This window comes from Manis javanica, chromosome 2, assembly GCF_040802235.1.
Source record: "Manis javanica isolate MJ-LG chromosome 2, MJ_LKY, whole genome shotgun sequence".
NCBI lineage: Eukaryota > Metazoa > Chordata > Mammalia > Pholidota > Manidae > Manis > Manis javanica.
This window is the reverse complement of record NC_133157.1, coordinates 11,919,476-11,936,859: the sequence shown is the minus strand read 5'-3', so window position 1 is coordinate 11,936,859 and position 17,384 is coordinate 11,919,476. Positions and strand designations below refer to the sequence as shown.

At 44.4% G+C, this 17,384-nt stretch overlaps 1 pseudogene; it reads left to right on the top strand.

The window, feature by feature from the left end:
• The first annotated feature begins 10,883 nt into the window (after positions 1-10,883).
• Positions 10,884-14,558, top strand: LOC108384017 (olfactory receptor 1L1-like; annotated as a pseudogene).
• Positions 14,559-17,384: the final 2,826 nt, after the last annotated feature.

The window sequence follows — 17,384 nt, the reverse complement described above, 5'->3', positions numbered from 1 at the left end:
CACAACACTCCTTGACTTCACTGAAACCACCAGTTCACTGATCCCTTTCACCTTCTCTCAAATGGTTAGGCCTTTTAGTTTTCCTTTTATCCAGTTTGGGCACATGATCAACACTTGCCAATACCTTAAACTCCCTATAGTTAATCCTGGATGAAAGCAGCATTCTGAGTCTTTTTTTACAGCACTCCAGTAGGCAGGAAATACTTGAGATTCTATGATAAATCCCCCCGTGCTAACCTTGGCTGGCCTCTACACTTCCTGGCAACTCTACTGTACTTTCTTGGTCAATACACTCTACAACTATTTTAAACCTTCACGTGCTTTCCTAAAACATCTGACCTTCTTCCTATTTTTACAATTTCATGGAGAAAATAAATATTAGATGGGAACCATCATTTTTATTACCACAAATACAAATTTACTTGCTTCCTTATCCTCTATTAATAAAGTTATAAGAAATACGCCTACACATATGTCAGGTTAGTCTCCTAATTGTGTTTTGGGAGCCCATCCTTTTCTGCCTTCCTAGACCCCTTTCTATAGATTATTCCTTTTCTCTAGCATTCCTCTAGTCAATCTCTGTAAATGGATGTTTCCCAGTGACTTTTAATCATGCCAGGATCATTTTCACTAAAGACACAACAAAACATCCACACTACAAAGTTTACTGGGAGCACCCTCTCTCTTCAACTGCCTCAGAGCTAAGCTTTTAAAGAGTTCAAACTATTCCATGCATTCCACATAATTCCAGTTTCCCTTCCCAATGGTCCACTTAAAGCTATCACAAAATTCAACAGGAATTTTTCAGACTTCATTTACTTGACATCTCAGCAGCATTTGACACTGCTGACTGCCTCCTCCTCCTTGAAATACTCTGTCTTTGGCTTCCAGGACAGATCACTCCCCTGGTTTTTCTCCTTCCTTTCTACACACTCTATCTTGGTTTTTGAAGACTCACAGACCTCTAATCAGTCATGAGTTCAAGGCCAACTCTTCTTTTCACAATATACTTTCGAACCCTAAAGATGTATATGTATATATTGTTTTAATTTGCCACCTAACCAAAAATGACTAAAAAATTTCTACCTTTATCTGAGATCTCTCTTTTAGTCCAGATCTAAATATACAACTGCAACTGCCTACCTGGTATTTCCTCTTGAATGTGTTGAAAATTATTTCCAACTCACACTGTCCCTCCCGAGTTATCCACAATTCAGTCATAATACATGATTTAACATGCAGATCTGATGTCACAGTTCTACTTAACTCTCCCCAGTGGTATCCAATTGCTCTCAGGATGGTTACATAGGCCTTTTTTATTCCTTCATACTCACCATGATCACATCTACCTCCAAGTCTTTACACTTGCAATATTCTCTGGTATGAATGCTCTTTCTCCCCAAGTTAGTTTGTAAACATCTGATCCCTCTGATGTTGGCTCAACTGCCCTTTCTCAGGGAAATATTTTCTGGCCTCCTGGAGAACGTAAAACATTCCATCTATGAGCACTTAGAGTGCTGCTAGAACTTATCATGACTGTTAGTTTTAGTTTAATTTAGTTTAATTTTACTTTTACTCTAATTATGTTTAATGTGTCTTCCTTCCAGTAGGTTATAAATTCCATGAAGGTCAAGTATCTGGTTTTACTCAACACTGAATCTTACCACCTAACACAGTGGATGACATAGCAGTTGTTCAATAAATATTTGTTAAATCAACAACCAGAAAGTTTGCAATACTCATGTGTTCATTCACTGTTTCAAGTGCAGAGTATATACTAACAGAATGCAGAGTAATCAGGTTTCTTTCCCACTAGATATGTTAACCTCTTTAGAATTTGTTTCAAAGTTAGATCCATTTAGAAAAAAAATCACACTGTAAAGAGTCTCTTCAGTAAATGTTGTTGGGAAAATTGGATAGCTACATGCAAAAGAATGAAACCGGACCACTGTCTTATACTGAAGGGCCCCCACCCATAAGATGGCGAACTTCCTGCTTCTCTTCCGGGTCCTCGGTTCCCACCGGTGCCACCTGAAGCCCAATCACCTCTCTCCGCCCTCCCATTCCCAGCACCTAGCCAATAGCCACCAGCCCCATAGAAGTAACACCACAATCACCCCATGCCCCTTCCTATATAACCCAGCACCTTTCCCTAATAAAGCAGAATTCTCCGGTGAATTGCTGCTGTGTGTCGCTCCTTCCTTTCATTGGTGCTGAAACCTAGGAGATGGGACACCCCAACTGGGACACGTCTTCCCCCCCAACACCAGCAGCAGCTTGCCCTCGTCCTCTTTTTCCGGCACTGGCTCATCACACTCACCACTCCTCTCTGGCCTTTGGGTAAGTTTTCCCCCGGGGTGGGCCACTCTTCCCCGAGCTATCGCAGCACCACTGACCGTGATCGTCCAGCAAGGCTCTGACGCTTGGGGACAAGGAGGGAAGTCTCCCCACCTCAGGCCTTCATGGCTGCGGTGGACCCTCAGGCCCCTCCTCCAACAGCCATAAATGAGGTGACTCCTTTGTGGATGAGAACGCTCCCTTTAGTTAGTTAGTATATATGAAGCCATCCACTGAAAATTCCTAGTACTAGGTTCCTCGTGACTCCGGCACTCTGCCTTCTTAGAGAAGTCTGGGTGATGACCCACACTTCCTAAGAAATTCCGACTCATATACGAGTTTCCGCAGTCCACCAAGGATCATCGGGGACGCCCATTGTCTCCTTGCGGTCTGCTCCCAGTCCGAGGATCTCCTTTCATCTTACCCTGTTTGTCTCCTCCTCTGTCCTTTAGTCATGGGAGCCTCCTCATCCCTCCCTGAAAGTTCACCTCTTGAGTGCCTGCTCAAGCATCTAGCTATCCTCTCCCTGACACCTGATATAAAACCAAAGCTTCTCCGTAAATACTGCTCCCAAGATTGGCTGACATACACCCTAGACAATAGCAACCAATGGCCCAGGCAGGGGGAACTCTTGATCCTAACATCACTTGCAATCTTTTTAACTACTGCCAGTGCCTGAAAAAATGGAAGGAGATTCCCTATATCGAAGCTTTTCGCCTCCTAGCTCAAAATCCCAGCCTCTGCACCACCTGTTCCCCACCCCAAGTTCTCCTAGCCTGAAAGCCATCTCCCTCCGCTCCACACACTCCCAGTCCCTTGTTGATTACCTTTGACCCAGCCAATGAGCCTCCACCATACAGGCTTCCCCCTTCGGCCCCTCCCACTCCTACAACCACTCCGCCATCTACCGCCATTGCCTGCCGCCTCCACCTCCTCCCCCGCAGAAGCCTCCCGTCCTCTCCCTTCCCCCTCCTCTCCTACAAGAGCCCCTCCCCCTTCCTCCACCACCGCTGTCACAGCCGCCTCCACCTCCTCCCCCGCAGAAGCCTCCCGTCCTCTCCCTTCCCCCTCCTCTCCTTCCTCCACCACAAGCTCCTCCCCAACCTCACCCCTCTGCCTTCGTCCCCCTTGCCCCCACCACAGATTAAGCCTGGGCCTTTCATCCCCCCTAAGTCCCAGGAGCCTCCTCTGTCTTTGCCCCCTCAGACTCGGTCCCGAGGGCCCCCCAAATTATCGCATCTTGCTCCCATCACCCGTTTCCCCACACACAGACTGAGCCAGAACCCTTCAGTCCCCCTCAGACTCAGTCCCGAGGGCCTCCCAAAATTATTGCCCCCCTCCAGGAGGTAGCAGGATCCGAAGGCATCGTGCGCGTTCACGTCCCTTTCTCCTCAGGAGATTTAGCCCAACTTGAGAAATGCCTAGGTTCCTTTTCCACTGATCCCACGACATACATCAGGGAGTTTCAATGGACCCTCCAGTCTTAGAGCCTCACACATCATGACATTTTCATGCTCCTGACCAATGCCCTACTCCCTGAAGAGTGTAGACGATTTTGGGACTTTGCTCAAATGCATGCTACCGAAACCCACAGGACTGACCCCACCTATCGCCCTGGCCCCACCGCTGTCCCCGAGCAAGACCCACACTTGGATTATAACACCGCCGTGGGTCTCCACTCTCAAGATATCTTCGCCTGCTGCTTAATAGCAGGTCTGAAAAAGGCAGCTCGTAAAGTAGTCAATTTTCAAAAGCTCTAAGACATAATTCAAAGGAGGGAGGAAACTCCCTCCGAGTTCTTAGACAGACTCACTCAAGCCCTATTACAGTATACCAGCATAGACCCAGAAACGCCTGACAGAAGACATGTCCTTATGACATACTTCCTAGCTCAAAGCTACCCTGACATTAAAGCTAAACTCAAGAAGTTAGAACAGGGCCCCGCTACCCCACAGACTGATATCCTAACAGTGGCCTTTAAAGTCTTCCATAACTGGGAATGCCGTAAACAAAAGGCTGATCAGGCCATTTTCCAAATGTTGGGCCAGCTGATAAAACCACAACCTGGGTGCCCCTCTACAAACAAGCCCCCCCCCCCAGGAGCTTGTTTCAAGTGTGGAAAAGAAGGACATTGGTCAAGGGCATGCCCCTCCCCCAGATCTCCTACCACCCCATGCCCCAGATGCCACAAAAATGGCCACTGGGGGTCTGATTGCCCAACCACCTGAAGGGGAGGCTGGACGAACAACCCCCATCCTAAGCCCGCCATAGTGGGGCTGGCAGAAGAAGATTGACGGGGCCCAGGGGCTTCTCGCCCAACCATTTCCATCACCAAACAGGAGCCCAGGGTTACTTTAACAGTAGACGGTCACCCCATCTCCTTCCTCCTAGGTACAGGAGCCACCTTCTCAGTCTTGCGAGAATACCGGGGCCCTACCATGCCTGCCATTACTCCTATAGTCGGGGTAGGAGGTAAACAGATTTTCCCATTAAACCCCCCACTTTTATGCACAATCCAAGACAATCCCATACCTTTCTCCCACTCCTTCCTGGTTATGCCCCAGTGTCCCATCGCTTTACTAGGATGGGACATCCTTTCTCTCCTCCATGTTTCCATAACTATATCCACTCCCAAAGCCCCCAGTACTCCCTTTCTGATGGCCCTCATAGCCGACAACCCCCCTCTACCCAATGAAAGCTCCGGTTCTGCCCTCATACACCCTATAAATCCCAAAGTTTGGGACATTACAAGCCCCTCCATGGCTCTATGTCCTCCTGCCTCTATCAAATTACATGACCCCTCACAGTATATCTGTCAGGCCCAATACCCCCTAACCACTTCAGACCTCATAGGCCTCCAACCCATCATTCAAGATCTCTTAAACAAAAATTACCTCAGACCCACTCACTCCCCGTTTAATACCCCCATATTAGCTGTTAAAAAAACCAACGGATTTTCTGCCTTGTCCAAGACCTTCGCCTCATCAACATGGCCGTTGTCCCTATCCATCCCTTAGTTCCAAATCCATACACCCTTTTATCACAGATCCCTGCCTTGGCATCCCACTTCTCAGTCCTAGATCTCAAGGACACATTTTTTTCTATCCCTCTGGACCCCTCCTCCCAAGATTTTTTCACCTTCACCTGGACGGACCCATACACAAGACATTCTGAACAACTCAGTTGGACAGTTTTGCCGCAAGGCTTCCGAGATAGTCCCCATATTTTTGGACAGGTCCTAGCTCAGGACCTCAAACAGTTTCATCATGATCACTCCGAGACCACCTTATTACAATATGTAGATGATCTTCTACTCTGCAGTCCCAACTTGACACTGCCTCCCTACTTAACCTTCTAGCTTCCAGAGGTTACCAGGTATCCCCCGTCAAAGCTCAAATCTCTTCCCCTTCTGTCACTTACCTCGGATTCCTTCTGTCTCAACAAAGAAAGTCCATTACCTTAGACAGAAAATGACTCCTCTCTGACCTGCCCATTCCCAAAACCAAAACAGAAATCCTTTCCTTTCTAGGCCTGGCTGGGTATTTTAGAGCATGGATCCCTAACTTCTCCCTGTTGGCAAGACCCCTATACGACCTCAGCAAGAGCCCCCCTGAAGAACCATTATCATCCTCACCCCGACACTCCTTCATTAAGTTCCATCAAGCCCTTGTGGAAGCCCCAGCTCTCCACCTTCCTGATTTGTCGAAGCCCTTCTCATGATACATCCATGAAAGGTCCAGTCAAGCACTAGGAGTCCTAGGCCAATATTATGGCCCATCCTTTGCCCCAGTAGCTTATCTCTCCAAGCAATTGGACCCCATAGTTCGGGAATGGGTCCCCTGCCTACAGGCATTAGCCGCTGGGCAGCTCTTGCAGAAAGAAGCTCATAAACTAACATTCGGGGCACCCCTTACCATTCTGTCCCCACATCACCTAAAAGACCTCTTAACCTACAAAAGTTTACAGACTCTCTCTCCCTCCAGACTCCTGACCTTACTGTCCTCTTTCCTCCAAAATCCAGACATTTCTTTCCTCCCCTGCCAGCCCCTGAATCTGGCCACTCTTCTTCCTCTACCCTACTCTCCTCATACTCCCTCACATGATTGCCTGGAAGCCCTTCACAACTTCCTTCCGTACCACTCCACGATCTCCGAAGGAGCCCTCTCACACTCTGACCTCATCTGGTTTACTGATGGGTCCTCCTTTAAACATGAGGGCACCCACTACGCAGGATACGCAGTAGTCTCCCTCGAAGACATCATCGAGGCACGAGCCCTACCCCTTGGTACAACCAATCAACAGGCCGAACTCATTGTAGCCACCAGAGCTTGCACTCTGGCCCAGGACACGTCTCTCACACTGTACACTGACTCCAAATACGTATTCCACATTCTCTTGTCTCACATGGCAGTATGGAGAAATAATGAGACCTCCTCACCACAAAAGGAAATTCCATCACTAATTCAGCCTTAATTACTAAACTTCTAGAGGCTTCACAACTCCCACACCGACTAGGCATAGTCCACTGCAAATCACATCAAAAGGATGACTCCCCCATAGCAAGAGGTAACAACAAAGCTGACAGAGTAGCCCGGTCAGTTGCCCTATCAGAAGACACACCAGACAACAATCAGTCTGCCCTTGCGGTTTTAGCCTTATCACAAGACACCCTCTGTTCCCAGGACAAAGAGTCTCTCTTCCACTTCTTACATGATCTGTTCCATCCCAGCCCCCAATCCTTGATCAATTTTTTATAATTCTTTTTTTCTTTCTCTCCTGAAGACAAAACCCTACTTAACCAAATCACCCGCAGGTGCACCATCTGCCAACGCACTAACCCTAATACCCCCCTCAAGGCCCGACCCTTCCCGGCTCATCAAGCAAGGGGTAATGTCCCCGCTGCAGATTGGCAAATAGACTTCACTAACATGCCCCCTGTATGGCGTACCAGATACCTACTCGTGTTAGTAGATACATTTTCAGGATGGGTCGAAGCTTTCCCCACCACTAACGAATGAGCGTCCACGGTTGCCTCTATCCTCCTCACCCAGATCTTTCCTAGGTTCGGGATGCCCACTTCCCTCCAATCAGACTAACGGCCCTGAGTTCACTGCCCAAATTATCCAGAACCTCTCCAAGTCGCTCTCACTCCCCTGGCATTTACATTGTCCTCATCGACCACAGGCTTCGGGATAAGTAGAAAGAACCAATAGGACTCTAAAGGACATCCTGACCAAACTACCTCTAGAACTACGCCTTGACTGGGTTCGCTTACTTCCCTTAGCTCTACTCCGCATTCGAGCCCTCCCAAAGAAACCTTCCTTCTTGTCGCCCTTTGAGATCATGTACGGCCACCTGATTCTACCCCCGGGGCTCCCTTCCCACAAAGGACCAATTCCTCCCAATATGGCCCTTCCGCTACTCTCACTCCTCTGCACTGAATTGTGGAAATATCAGGATTGGCTCCTTCCTGATCCATCTGCCTCCCAAAATCCTCCTGTCTTACAGCCCAGCCAACTAGTGTTTTATAAGCCACCAGAGGATCGGCCCTCTCTCACCCCAAAATGGGAAGGTCCACACCCAGTTATTCTCTGCACCCCCTCAGCTGCCAAGCTCTTACTGCCTGATAACTCTGTCACCCCTTGGATTCATATCTCCAGGTTGAAACCAAACACCCAGGACCCACCTTCTCTGGACACCCAAGACCCATCAGTCACAGTCCAGAGTCCTTCGGATACAGCCCAAGATGCTGTCTACTCTACCACGCCTCATCCCTCTGATCCCTTGAAACTCCGCATCTCCCATTCACCCCCTTTGCCATCCATACCCGAATCATGATTTTTTCCTTCTTTACTGCTCTCTCGCTTCTTTTCCTCATTCCTATTGTCTTCCCTGCCACCCCAGCCTCCTTTGTATGGCGGTTCAAAGTCAGACAGACTTACACACAGCATCGAACAAAAGTTACTGCCCTCATTGCCACATTAGACCGCCCTCTAAAAGGCTGCTCCAGGCCTTTATACCTCCACTTTTCTCCCTCCACTGAAGTGTTCACTAGCAGCTACCTTTATTCTCCCTACCTCTGCTTCCTCTATGACCAAAGACAAGCCTAGTGCAGGTGATGGCAAGACACCTACGGGGGATGTCCCTACTGGTCTTGCGCCATTCACTACATGGGTAACTCCCGGTACCCACAGTATTACTCCTCTAATCGTTTCATGAAATATCCCAACGGCTCATTCTCCTTATCAATCCCAGATCCCTGGGACTCTCGATGGGCCGATGGAGTCACAGCCTCAGTTTACTACAAGGGGTCCTCGACCCCCCCACGATACCCTTCATATCTCTCGAGAGTATGTTCCCTCTCATTCCCAGATCTCTCAAGTTGCATCCGATATCGAACATTCCGAAAAAGTCATTATCCAAACTCTTCATCTTCTCACTCCCGCCCCTCTTCCAATTCCTCCTACTCTTGGTTACAGCTCATTCATTCAGGACACCACCATCTTTCTCAACCACACCCTTAACACCGCCAATTGTTTCTTGTGTGCATCACTACAGCGCCCACTGCTGGCCGCCGTGCCCCTTAACATTTCCAATTACTCCTTTCACGCAGAACCCTTCCACCCCCTGGCAGACATACCCCTATGGGAACCAGAATACGCAAACAATCTCACTATCCACCACTGTGTAGGCCCAACCCCTCCCCCCTCCAGCGCACTTCACTGTCTCTCTATCCACACCCCTCCCTCCGGCTCTAAGACTTTTACGCAGCCGGGACACTTCTTTTGGTGTAATGGCAGTCTTTTTAACTCACTGCCTCCCAACTCCAGCACACCCTGCATTCTCGTCACCCTAATCCCACAGCTTACACTTTACAGCATGGCAGAATTCCTTGAGCTTCAACCTCCTTTGCCCTTGTGCACAAGAAGGGCTGCTTTCCTTCCCATTATGGTTGGTATTTCCCTAGCTACCTCAACCATTGGGGCAGGATTTTCAGGGGGAGCCTTGGGTCACTCTCTATGGGCAATTAGAGATCTCAACACCAAACTGGAGGGGGCCCTGACATCCACTGCCAATTCCCTGGCCTCTCTCCAAAGACAGGTCACTTCGCTAGCTAAGGTTACCCTTCAAAACTGGCGGGCCTTAGATCTGCTTACAGCCGAAAAGGGCACACCTGCATCTTCCTTTGGGAAGAGTGCTGCTATTACATCAACGAATCCGGCATTGTAGAAACTGACATCACCAAACTCACCAACCTTGCCTCCAGCCTCCACTCTGCTTCCAATTCTAACCCATTCTCTTCAATACTAACAAACCCCCTCCTTACCTGGCTCTGGCCCATTGCAGGCCCCATAATAATCATTCTTCTTGCCTGTCTCTTCTTACCCTGTATAATAAAGTTCATCAAATCCCAAGTCAGAAAAATCTCTAATCAAACTTTCAACCAGCTTTTACTCAGGAACTATCAGCTTCTGGCCACAGAAGATCCCTCACCCTCAGGTGACCTCCTCACCACACGCTGAGATGGACCCCTCTCTCCACTAGAAACTGTTCCTGGAAACAATGGCTGCAGACGCCTGGCTTCTGGCACCTGTATCCTCTTGGCACCATTGGAATCAACAAGTCCTCGACCTATGGTTACAGGGAGCCTTCATTGATTTCCAACCTGAAGAAGTCCACACCTACTCATCCTTACTGTGGGGAGTCCTATCAACTCTTTCCTCCCAGTAGCACTCACTTCCTTCTCCGCCCCCATTCAGCAGGAAGCAGAGAGAAAGAAACATCCACAACCCCATAGAGAAGAAAGGGGGGAATGAAGGGCCCCCACCCATAAGATGGCCAACTTCCTGCTTCTCTTCTGGGTCCTTGGTTCCCGCTGGCACCACCTGAAGCCCAATCACCTCTCTCCCCCCTCCCAATCCCAGCACCTAGCCAATAGCCACCAGCCCCATAGAAGTAACACCACAATCACCCCATGCCCCTTCCTATATAACCCAGCACCTTTCTCTAATAAAGCGGAATTCTCCAGTGAACTGCTGCTGTGTGTCGCTCCTTCTTTTCATACACCACATCCAAAATTAAACTCAAAGTGGATTAGACACCTAAATATAAAATCTGAAGCTATAAAACATAGCTTTTATAGAACTAGAAGAAAACACAGGCAGAAAGCTCTTGAACATTCACATTAGTAATTTTTGGGGGCATGTGTCTCCCCAGGCAAGGAAACCAAAAGCAAAAATAAACAAGTGGGACTACTTCAAACTAAAAAGCTTCTGCACAGCAAAGGAAACTACCAACAAAATGCAAAGGCAGCCTACTGTATGGGAGAATATATCTGCAAATTACATATCCAATACGGGGCTAATAAACAAAAAGTATTAAAAAACTCGTGCAACTCAACTCCAGAAAAATAACAAGTAATCTAATTAAAAAGTGTGCACAGTACCCAAATAGACATTTTTCCTAAGAAGGCACATAGATGGCCAACAGACATGAAAAGATACTCAACATCGCTAATCATCAAGAAAATGCATATCAAAATCACAATGAGATACTTCACACCAGTCAGACTGGCTACTAATATCAAGAACACAAGAAAGAACAAGAATTGGAGAGGATGTGGAGAAAGGGAACTCTCCGAAATTGTTGATGAGAATGTAAGTTGGTGCAGCCACTATGGAAAGCAGTATGGAGATTTCTCAAAGAATGAAAAATACCATACAATCTAGTAATTCCACTTCTGGGAATTTAACCTGAAGAAAACAAAATCACTAATTCAAAAAGATATATGCACGCCTATGTTCACTGCAGTATCGTTTACAATAGCCAAAATATGAAAGCATTGTAAGTGTCCTTCACCAGACAAACGGATAAGGAATACGAGGTACATACGTACATAATGGAGTATTACTCAGTCATAAAAATGAATGAAATCTCACCATTCGCAACATAGATGGACCTAGAGGATATTAAGCCAAGTGAAATAAGACTAAGACAAATACTGTATGTGGAACCTAAAACCAAAACAAATGAACAAACAAAACAGAAACAGATCCATAAACACAGAGAAGAGACTAATGGTTGCCACGGGGAAGGAGATGGGGGATGGGTGAAATAGACAAAAGGGGAAAAATTTAGTTAGAATGTCTGATATCTTGATCTCAGTGACAGTGACATGAATATATACACTTGTCAAAATTCCTCAAGTTGTACATTAAGATCTGTGCATTTTATTGTAGGTATCTCAATTAATAAACTAGGTGTATCAATGAAAAGTCATTTAGACTAGGTTTAAGTAAAAATGAGTTGCTACATTTTATAAGCAACATAATAGGGATTTATGACACATTTTTTGAAAATTCCATCATTCATACAATAATTAATAAGTGATAAATTATGCATTAAAATTTATTAAGAAATGTTTCTAAGTGCTATACCCTGCTGGTGCATGACGTGACTATACAGCATTTGCTAACCACTGTAAAACAAACTTAACTAATAAATCGCAGAGTTGGTCCTCAGTTGCACTGCATTCCAATCATGGTACAACTAGACTCCAATTCTGAAATTCCAATGTAAGAAGTCTATGGTTGCCAATACTGCATCAGGGAGTTCTTAAAGGCAAAGGGAGTGTTTCATGCACTTAGTTTCATGCTGATGCCAAAAAATGCTTTCCTAGCCTTTTTTTTCAGTATGTATACTGACTTTAGTGCTTTTCCTTCAGCATACTGGTTACAGTACCAGTGTGTAGGCAGTAAGAAAATTTGAAAAGCTCAGTATATTAAAAAACATAAGTATATTCACTTTATGTAAAAATGGAGTTACTTTTATTTTTCTCCCACCTACTCACCTCAAGCACTTAGTTTTTTCCGAGCATTTACATTTTTGTTCCACTGACAGCTAGATAGCTACCAATAGCCTTTCAGTTAGGATTTAAAAGGTTGACAATGCATTTGCACCTACTATGAAGCTGGCTGACAGATAACCCAAAAGTCAACAAACAGGCCTAAAACATCCAATATCATCAGAAGGCCGTGCACTGTTTGAAGACCAATGCTTTTTTTTTTTGATTCGTCAACCGAAAGCACACAGAACTATCACTGTTAGAAATGTGAAAAAGTATGATTTTGATGGGGGAAGCAAGAATATACAATGGGGAAATGACAGTCTCTTCAGTAAATGGTGTTGGAGAAACTAGATAGCAGCATGCAAGAGAATGAAACTGGATTATTCCCTAACACCATACACAAAAGTAACCCCAAAATGGATTAGAGACCTAAATATAAGACTCAAAACCATAAAACTCTTAGAGGAAAACATAGCCCAGAATTTCTTGAACATAAGCGTGAATAATTTTTTTTAGACATGTCCCCTCCAGCAAGGGGAACAAAAGCAAAAATGAACAAGTGGGACTATACTAAACTAAAAAGTTCTGTACAACAGAGTAAATCATCAACAACACAAAAAGGCAACCTACACATGGGAGAATATATTTGTAAATGATATATCTGATAAGGAAGGGATTAGCATCCAAAATGCATAAAGAAATCATACACCTAAACACCAAAAAGAACCAATAGCCCAATTGAAAAATGGGCAGAGGACCTGAATAGACATTTTTTCAAAGAAGATATACAGAGTATTTAATAATGTAGATAAATGTCCAATCACTTTGTTGTATACTTGAAATGAATATAATATTGTATATCAACTATACTTCAATAAAAAATACATCAAAAATAAAGTAAAAACAAAAATATGAAAGGTTCCATCCATGTCACACTGAATCCATGTCTCTGCGTCTTTCCTTCCTTTCTCAAATAAAAGTTGCTAGGGCTCGGAGGACATATGTATCACAGAATTCACTGTGCAGAGTTCAGGATAACTGTCATGGGGGGAAACGTATGAACTCAAGAAGCAGATGATTCCAAAGCTGGAAGTAATTATCCAGGCAAATATATCCATTAAAATAAACACACAAAACCTTTTTCCATGCCCCAGTCTGTGCCCAAGCCAAATTACCATGAACATAAGTCATAATATGATAATCTAATAGATGATGATATCTAATTCAAGATGATAGAAAAGGGAAGCCTCTATGTTTACTTTTTTCTCTGCTATCACTGCCCCTTCTATATTCTATTTCTCAATGACCCTAAGTAGCTCAGAAACAAAAGGGTGATGGAAAAATACATTGAACCCTGAATTATCCACATTAATGGAAGACAGCAGCAGTACAGATAAATATTTACAGTATCACAGTAGGAGAAAAATAAGGTTGGTTGAAAGATGCTTGGAAAATGCATGCTTCAAATGATAAAAGAGTCTATATTTCATTTATCCTTAAGCTCAATCAAAACCATGAGATGAAACTACCTAACAAGACCTTCTGAATTCAGCCTGTTGAGGCTCTCCTCTAGGCCTGAGGACTAGAAGACCCACTTTGTCTTATTTTTAACTATCTGTGTGGTCACTCTGATGGGCAACCTGATCATTATCCCTGGCCATCTATTCAGATTGTCACCTACAGACCCCTGTGTATTTCTTTCTCAGCATCTGTCCTTTACTGATTTGCTACACAACAGTTATGCCAAAGATGTTGATGAACTTCTTATCAGAGGCAAAGACCATCCACCATAGTGACTGCCTGACCCAAGTCTATTTCTTCATATCTTTTGGTAATGTTAGATTGTCATCTCCTGGGGGCTGTGGCCCTTGACCTCTATGTGGCTGTATGCAATCACTTACATTACCATCATGAGCTATAAATGCTATGTCCACCTGCTGATGATTTCCTTCTTTATCCCATTTCTTCACTCACTCCTCCATGTCCACTTGGTGAATCAACTCACGTTCCATGCCTCCAACATTACACATTACTTCCGTCATCTCAACCCAGTGTTGAAGTTGTCCTGCTCATCTGCAGCTGTCAAAGAGACAGTGACCAAGACAGAAGGATGACCTGCTGCAATGAACACCTTTCCATGTATCACCATCTCTTACCTGAGAATCCTTACCACTGTTGTGGAGATTCCTTCATCTGCTGGGAAGTACAAGGCCTTCTCTACCTGTGGTTCCCATCTCAACCTGGACACCCTACTATAGGCAAGTATTAGCTATGTCTATTTCCCCCTTCTGACCAGCGGTGTGTCAAGGACCAGACAGCAGCAATCATCTACACTATGTTGACTTCCATGTTGAATGCTTCTATCTTAGTCTGAGAAACAGAGACATGAAACAGGGCTTAGGGAAAGCTGATGTTTAAGACAAAGCTACAATGATTTGGATTTTTATGCTAAATCTTGGGAAATTAGGCAGATTCTGTAATTCCTGACTACAAGTTCTTGGTGTTTATGCTGCTTCATGGGTGACAGGCAACTATTAATTGAATATTAGGTTTTCTCTCACATCTTAAATCTATCCGGTGACATCATTAGCTTGTTGAAGGAATGAGTACTATCTGAATCTTTCTGCCTACTTTTACCCTTACTCCATCATATCCCACCTTTCCAAGAAACACACTCCCTCTATTTCCTCCAAATTCAACTGAAAATGCTGCTAATCTCTGCATCTTTCCTGAGGTAATTTTTATAAGTTGGGAAAGAGTAATTGGCTGAAAATATTCATATGTGTCTGCCACAAATCTCTGCAGGTAGGTGCATACTTTCTTAGAGTCATTTTTCTTAATTTGTGGAAATTCTTTATAAATTATGTGTGTGAGTGTGTAAGTCCCACCATCAATATTAGTTTGAAAAGTCTCATCTAGAGAGTGAATCTTCCATCAAACACATTAGAGCCATATTCTTTTTCTCAGCACCTAACCACCACATCACAATGTTTAGCCTTCTATAGACAGAGGTCTCTTCATATGTGGTATCCACCCAATATGTTACTGTTAGTGAATCAGCCCTAGGTCTACTTCCAGTGGAAAATAAATCCCATACTGTGTCTCGGTATTTCTTCCCTTTAGCTTATCCCTCGGATAGCTCTCATCCCTTTACTCCTCCTGAGCTTTGTTTTCTTCATACCTCTCCTCAAAGGTGCCTTGATTTCCAACATCTCCTCCACCTATCTATCATTCAGAGTGATATAAGAATATTTATCTTATGTTATCACACTGAATCAACAATTCCCACCAGGATATTAATGAAATAATACCAAGTAGTGTTTTTATTTTTTCCAGTGAATTTCTTGCAACAACCATATCTTATTTTGGGCCAAGTTCCTTTAATAAAGAAATAAAGATCTAGCCACCAAATTTCAAAATAGGGACATATGATACATAGATTCAGAGACCCCATACTCTGCCTACTGGTATAGTTGCTGCTGACCATAGCTACCTGTAGTCAACAGTCAACTGTGAAAAATATAGTATAAACTATATTCTTTAGCTGTGGGGATGTTGAATGGATTGCACATTCATGCCAACTCTGACCAATTGGTCCTGACTACCAGAGGGATACAACACTAAAAGGGACTTGAATAACATTCTTGAGACACCAAAGGGGGAAAAAAATCTCTGTCTTGCTAAGGTCTGCTGTGGGCACGAGTTGGGATTTGAATATATATGTCACATACACATTCATTCATACACCAGTTTCCAGTATGTTTGATGTAGATGCTTCTCTTTGTAGATGACCTGTGCATAAATTCAAAGAGTCTCTAACATGTTTCCAGATGATGCCTGGCCCCAGGGTTTAATTTGTGAGAGCTCAGAAGTTTGAAAATCATTGTATGGATGTAAAAAGAACCTAGGAAATCTGAGTGAAATCATGGTAGTCTCTACAGCCATCTGGATGTGGTTTTTCTTGATAGAGAAAAGTTTACATTATAAAGATGAGTTATCTGCCTCTCTCATACTCAATAAGTGTAGAATTGTTAGACAATAACCAGAAACAAACCCACTCTCATTCAGACACTGGAATCATGGAAGGCATGCAGAAGACCCTGAGCAGCGGGTAATTCTCAAACCCCACTAGGGAGATGTTTGTGAGGACCCCTACTCGAGGTAGGGAATGTTCACTGATTAGACCTGATGTAGGTCACTGAAAGGGGCCCTCTTTGACCATCGTTCTAAGGCTTTTATTCCCTTTCCATTATCCGTTTTGGTTACATCTAAAGTGAACATCAAGGAAAATGTCCAAGTTGGTGGCTGGGAAGTGGTTTCAAACCATTTCCCATCTGAACACAATTGAGAGCTCAAAGGTTATTTAAAGACGAAAGTAGCAGCCAAAGTCCTCCTCGTCCAGATGGTGGTACTTTTAGAAGAATAAATCCTTCAGAAACTTGGTCATCTTTTTCTTTATTTGCCATGTGCCAGTAACTATGCACTCAGTTTCTGTGGGGCTTTTGGAGACAAAGCTCCCAGAATTGCTATGTTTCTTTACTTTCTCATCCCTTATTTAATTTATATCACATGTGTATTGAATGAACAGGTTATAGGTGAGAGAATCTGTTTTTAGTCTCTTTTCTTTGAGCCATTTAGTCAGTTGTAGGACTTTATCAGACACCACAGAGTTTTTAGACCTATTTGCAAATTGGCCAAATCTTTTCTGAGTTCACCTCATTCTTATAATACTTTTCTAAAAGCAGCCAATAAATATCCTCCAACATAGGCTACTAACATTTGGATTTCTGGCCTTTTCCTCTAGAGCTTCAAGTTCATTAGTAATATGACCTGCCTCCCAAGTTGGCCCAGGCAAAAGTCTCACCAAATATTTCACCATCATATGGACTATAAATGCAATCTCCAATCTCCAATCACATCTTCCTTACATCTCCAACCTGCTCCTAAGACACACTTCTTAGGCTTTAGTCATATGAAACACTCCCATTCTAGACACAAGTTCCATGCCAATAAAGATAGACTAGAACACTCTGTAACAACAAACACACACAAAATATCAGTGAATCAAAACTATAAAGTTAGTTTCTCACGAAAGCAGGTTGGTAGTGGGACTCGGGGTTGTATCACCCTGGATTGGTGATACAGGCTGACAATGCCTCCCCAGGGCAGGGCTGCTGGTCACCAGTCACCAGGACGGGAA